The sequence below is a fragment of the Procambarus clarkii genome, unplaced genomic scaffold (assembly GCF_040958095.1).
Source record: "Procambarus clarkii isolate CNS0578487 unplaced genomic scaffold, FALCON_Pclarkii_2.0 HiC_scaffold_180, whole genome shotgun sequence".
NCBI classification, from domain to species: domain Eukaryota; kingdom Metazoa; phylum Arthropoda; class Malacostraca; order Decapoda; family Cambaridae; genus Procambarus; species Procambarus clarkii.
In genome coordinates, this window is record NW_027189213.1 from 40,633 (window position 1) to 46,043 (window position 5,411).

The 5,411-nt window shown below is 44.9% G+C and overlaps 1 non-coding gene across 1 annotated transcript; it reads left to right on the top strand.

The window, feature by feature from the left end:
- Positions 1-5,082: 5,082 nt before the first annotated feature.
- LOC138361105 (5S ribosomal RNA) lies at positions 5,083-5,201 on the top strand. The gene has a single exon (XR_011226789.1). It is a non-coding gene; the product is annotated as a 5S ribosomal RNA (ribosomal RNA).
- Positions 5,202-5,411: the final 210 nt, after the last annotated feature.

The window sequence follows — 5,411 nt, forward strand, 5'->3', positions numbered from 1 at the left end:
GAGCTTCGTGTTATATACCCCCGCTCAGGATCAAGGGAGTCCGCCACTGACCAATCAGCGCGCTCCGCCACGCGACCCGCTCTGAGCTGAGTCGCGAGCGGGATATAAAAGGAAAGCTCGACTCGCGCAAAGTTCATTATTGTATCGCAACGCCAGCCAGCACGAGCATCATCATGCCACCCAAGGCATCTGGAAAGGCTGCCAAGAAGGCCGGAAAGGCCCAGAAGGCCATTGCCAAGGGCGATAAGAAAAAGAAGCGCAGGAGGAAGGAGAGCTACAGCATCTACATCTACAAAGTGCTGAAGCAGGTCCACCCCGACACTGGTATCTCTTCCAAAGCCATGTCGATCATGAACTCGTTCGTGAACGACATCTTCGAGCGCATCGCCGCCGAGGCTTCTCGCCTGGCCCACTACAACAAGCGTTCCACCATTACCAGTCGGGAGATCCAGACGGCTGTAAGGCTCCTGTTGCCCGGAGAACTGGCCAAGCACGCCGTCTCTGAGGGCACTAAGGCCGTCACCAAGTACACCTCCTCCAAGTAAACGGCTTACTTACTGCCCTGTGGTGGTGGCTTGGCCTCAAACCAACAAACTCGGCTCCATTGGAGCCACACTTTAATTTCTAAAGAGATTGTGAGTGTTAGACACCAATACTATTATAACAAAAACCTCTGTCACTGAAAGCAAATAGCTATAAAATGAGAATATTTATGAAACTGTCTGTGTGTGTTTCTCTCTCTCAGTCTCTGTCTGTCTGTCTGTCTGTCTCTGTCTCTGTCTCTGCATGTCTCTCTCTCTCTCTCTCTCTCTCTCTCTCTCTCTCTTCTCTCTCCTCTCTCTCTCTCTCTCTCTCTCTCTCTCTCTCTCTCTCTCTCTCTCTCTCTCTCTCTCAACACACATATAAACACTCGGTATCTTTTTTCTAGAGATTAGAGATTCATTGTTATGTTCCACATTAGGATTACTATGCAGGCCACCCTCTTAAGGTTTGAAAATGTCAAGAAAACGGTTAATTTAAAATGTCATCTCCTAACTTAACAGATTAAGCCAGAGGACCAAAAAGCAATAAAACAGGACAGGACAGTATGTCACTTATACAAGCTGCTTTTATTTCTAGTACAGTATGACAATTTTTTTTTTTTTTTTTTTTTTGGAGGGGGGGGGGGAGGATCCTTGGCAGTGCATAAGAATGAAAAGCGACGGCGTTTTGTTTGTAAGAGGACAGGTTGTACTACAAATGACTTGATTTATTGATATCACGTGTACAGTGTATGTATGCCACCTAAATTATTGTATTTATTTATTTATTATATGTATAGATGAAGGTTAATTCATATGACTGATGCTAGGAATGTCTGAAATCTCCTTAGAAGGATATTTTGGCCCTGAGAAGGGCCGAGTTTGGTGTATACTAGGGTGGTCGTTTTAGCTTATGCACGCTCTCCACGGATACGGCGAGCAAGCTGAATGTCCCTTTGGCATGATGGTGACACGCTTGGCGTGGATGGCACAGAGGTTAGTGTCCTCGAAGAGACCGACCAGGTAAGCCTCGGATGCCTCCTGTAAAGCCATGACGGCAGACGACTGGAAGCGAAGATCGGTCTTGAAGTCCTGGGCAATCTCGCGCACCAGACGCTGGAAGGGAAGTTTCCTGATGAGCAACTCTGTGCTCTTCTGGTAACGACGGATCTCACGCAGGGCGACCGTTCCGGGCCTGTAACGGTGAGGCTTCTTCACGCCCCCTGTGGCAGGAGCAGATTTGCGTGCTGCCTTGGTGGCCAGCTGCTTACGAGGAGCCTTGCCTCCCGTGGACTTGCGAGCAGTCTGCTTGGTGCGAGCCATGGTGAACAACTGTGGTTTGTGATGGCCGGCGCCGAAAAATTTTTGCTTATATACGCCGTCTCGAGGCGCTTGCTCGAGCGCCATTGGCTGCTCGACTCGCCTACGTCACCCCGTTGCCCCTCCCCTCCTTCCTCTGGCTGCAGCCAACAGGCAGCTCACCTCAAACACTATTATCGCTGATTTTGCTCTATTTTTTGGATTTGTGCAAAAGTCATTTCACAGAGACGTGAAACAGACGAGTAGGCAACTGCAGTTTTGAAAGCGTTGTGAGAAAGCCGTGTTTCTGCTCGAGTACAAGCATAAAGTAAGGACAGGCAGGAGTTAGGAGTTGCCATGCTACAAGTACGTCCGCTTGACGGGATATAGTCTGGGGAAATCGTGCCGAAATTTTATTATTCACACAACTTCAACACCATGACTGGACGCGGCAAGGGAGGCAAGGGACTCGGAAAGGTGTGGCGCCAAGCGTCATCGTAAGGTGCTACGTGACAACATCCAGGGCATCACCAAGCCCGCTATTCGTCGCTTAGCTCGTCGTGGCGGCGTGAAGCGTATTTCGGGTCTCATCTACGAAGAGACCCGTGGCGTCCTGAAGGTGTTCCTCGAGAACGTCATCCGTGATGCTGTAACCTACACGGAACACGCCAAGAGGAAGACCGTCACTGCCATGGACGTGGTGTACGCTCTGAAGCGCCAGGGTCGTACCCTCTACGGATTCGGCGGATAAGAGCTTGGCTAATCCATCGATTCCACCCACCACCACCTCAAAACGGGACCTAATTAGGTCCCTATACTTTTTTACTGAAGGGCTTAAGTAGACGATAACATAAATTGTTTTGATATCAGCTAGCACATTGGGTCTTATGAAATCTATTTTTTATCCTCGCATGCTTAAAGGGACTCTGATTGGGGAGGGAGGGGTGGGGGGGGGGGGGGAAGGTTTGTTCCGTTATATACTAGCGAGCAGATCATTGGTGGTGGTGGGGGGGGGGGGGGTGAGGGGAGAGAGAGAGATAGAGAGAGAGATCTTTCCAACTCTTCCTTTTTACATGAGTGAGCTAACCGTTTTATTCATTTTATCCTTCTCAGAGCTGTTTTGATAGTATCCAAATGATGGTAAATGAAAAGGGAGGACACGAATATCTACCCAGAATTCAGGACTGGCAATCGATATGCATGTTGAGTGCGAATCTTTTTCTCTCTCAACTTAGGTATACGTTTATGTCGTACCTAAAGCGAGAACCACACTATTGGGACAAGTATGCAAGGCCCAATTTTCCTAACAAGCACAGTTAATTTTGTTATTTTCGAACATTTCTTTCCAAATTGGTTTATCCAATTAACAGTATTATATTAAGATCATGAATTGCTGGGTTAGGTTAGGTTAGGTTAGCTTAGCTTAGGTTAGGTTAGGTTAGCTTAGCTTGGGTTAGCTTAGGTTAGGTTAGGTTAGCTTAGCTTGGGTTAGCATAGGTTAGGTTAGGTTTGATTACATTTCTATGTTAGATTTAACTCAAATTCAAAACAATTGCAGTCATTCGGCTTGTTAGTCAACTTGCCTCTAATAGGGGCAATTTGTCTAACAAGACTATTTAGTTTTGTGTGCATATATATATATATATATATATATATATATATATATATATATAATATATATATATATATAATATATATATATATATATATATATTATAATATATATATATATTATAGCTTCAAGACTCCGAACCAATATAGAAGCATCAAGAGGAAGTGCTTGTGTTATGGGCCAATAGGCCTTCTGCAGTTACTTCCATTCTTATGTTTTTATTCCCATTGGTTCGTGTTTTATCTTGTGTAAATGTCAATCACCTCACCACAAACTTTGGTACCATATCACCTCACCCATGTATGTGTATATATATATATATATATATATATATATATATATATATATATATATATATATATATATATATATATATATATATATATATATATATAATATACAGAGTAAATCTACCCCAAAGTAATGATTTATTTGTCTACAAAACTAAACTCTTTTTGGAATCATATGAGGCCCCCTCCACTGAGGGGGGAGGCCTGGATGTTTATTGTCATGTGTATTCATGCTGCTTGCATGTCGTCGTTTATTTTGCCTTTGTTGTTTTCTTGACAGCTTTCTTTGCCTTGGGTGGTTTGGAGATTTTGAAGCTCTCTTTATTTTGGGCTTTTTGTTCCCAACAACAAGCTGCTGCTGCTGCTGCTTCTTTTTCAAGGCTGTAGGTGGTTTGTTGCTTGTGGCGGCTTTCTTGGGAGTTACCAACGGCACGCCTTCTTTGCTGCTGTAGATGGTTTCTTGGTTGTGGTGGCTTTCTTGGGAGTTAGAACGGCCCTCTTCTCTGCTACGGCCAGCTTGAATGATTCCACTAGCTCCACTTCCCTTGGTCTGAACAAGAAATGCCGTCAGCCAACTGCTTTCTTGAGAAATCTTCGGATGTAAATGGCGATCTTGGCAGCCTCGACTTTGTTGTTGGCAACAACGTACTTCTTGATTGCTTGTAGAGACGAGCCCTTACGGTCTTTGAGTGCTGCGCGCACCGCGGCTAGAACCATTTGACTAGTTTTCGGGTGAGCAACCTGGACGCGAGGTTTCCTGGTGGTGGCCACCACAGCAGCAGCAGCCGCAAGCCTTCTTGGTAGGCTTTGCTTCTACCATGATTGATGATGAGATAACCAAGGTGATGAGAGACGCTCAGACAGTCACGGGGGAATGATGCTGCCGCCGCTTGAGCCGAACCTATTTATGTGCCGGCACGGTACAGAAGCCTGCAACCTGGCAACTCGTCCACCAATCACGACGGTTGGTTTTACGGCTCCGAAAACCTGGATCCCATATCTTCTCTAAAATAGAAGCATTTGTTCATGTTCTTTGTAAAAGTATCATAAAGCAGGACAGATGAGACAAATATCATAAAAACTGAAGAGCAGATGAGCACACACATGTATGTATTACAAAAGAAAATCCACAAATTCATTAGAAATTGGCAGGGTAGGCTGAGGAAGTAGGTAGATGTAAATGTCTGTAAAGGCGAAAGAACATAAACCCAAGACTGAATAAACGATGTTAAATATCCATGCAAGGAGGACAAAAATATGTTAGGATACAATTACCATTAAGACACCACAAGAAGGTCCGTATCCTGCCGTGATGACTAAAAAGAGTTGGTTATTAGCCACAATGTGTAGGCAGTCTCATGCCAACGGCCATACCACGTTGAGAACACCGCTTCTCGTCCGATCAGCGAAGTTAAGCAACGTTGGGTTTGGTTAGTACTTGGATGGGTGACCGCCTGGGAACACCAAATGCTGTTGGCAATAATGTTTTTTGTTTTGTTTTGTTTTGTTTCGTTGTTTTTGTTTGAATGGCTGCTGGCTGCTGGCTGGCTGGCTGGCTGGCTGGCTGCTCCACGGGAAATTCACGGAGTTGTGTGGATAAGCCTGGTAAAATGAATTAATATGTATGTCATGTTAAACAAACTCGCTTTAATATAGTGTGTGAGGCTTTATACAAAAACAAACAACCAA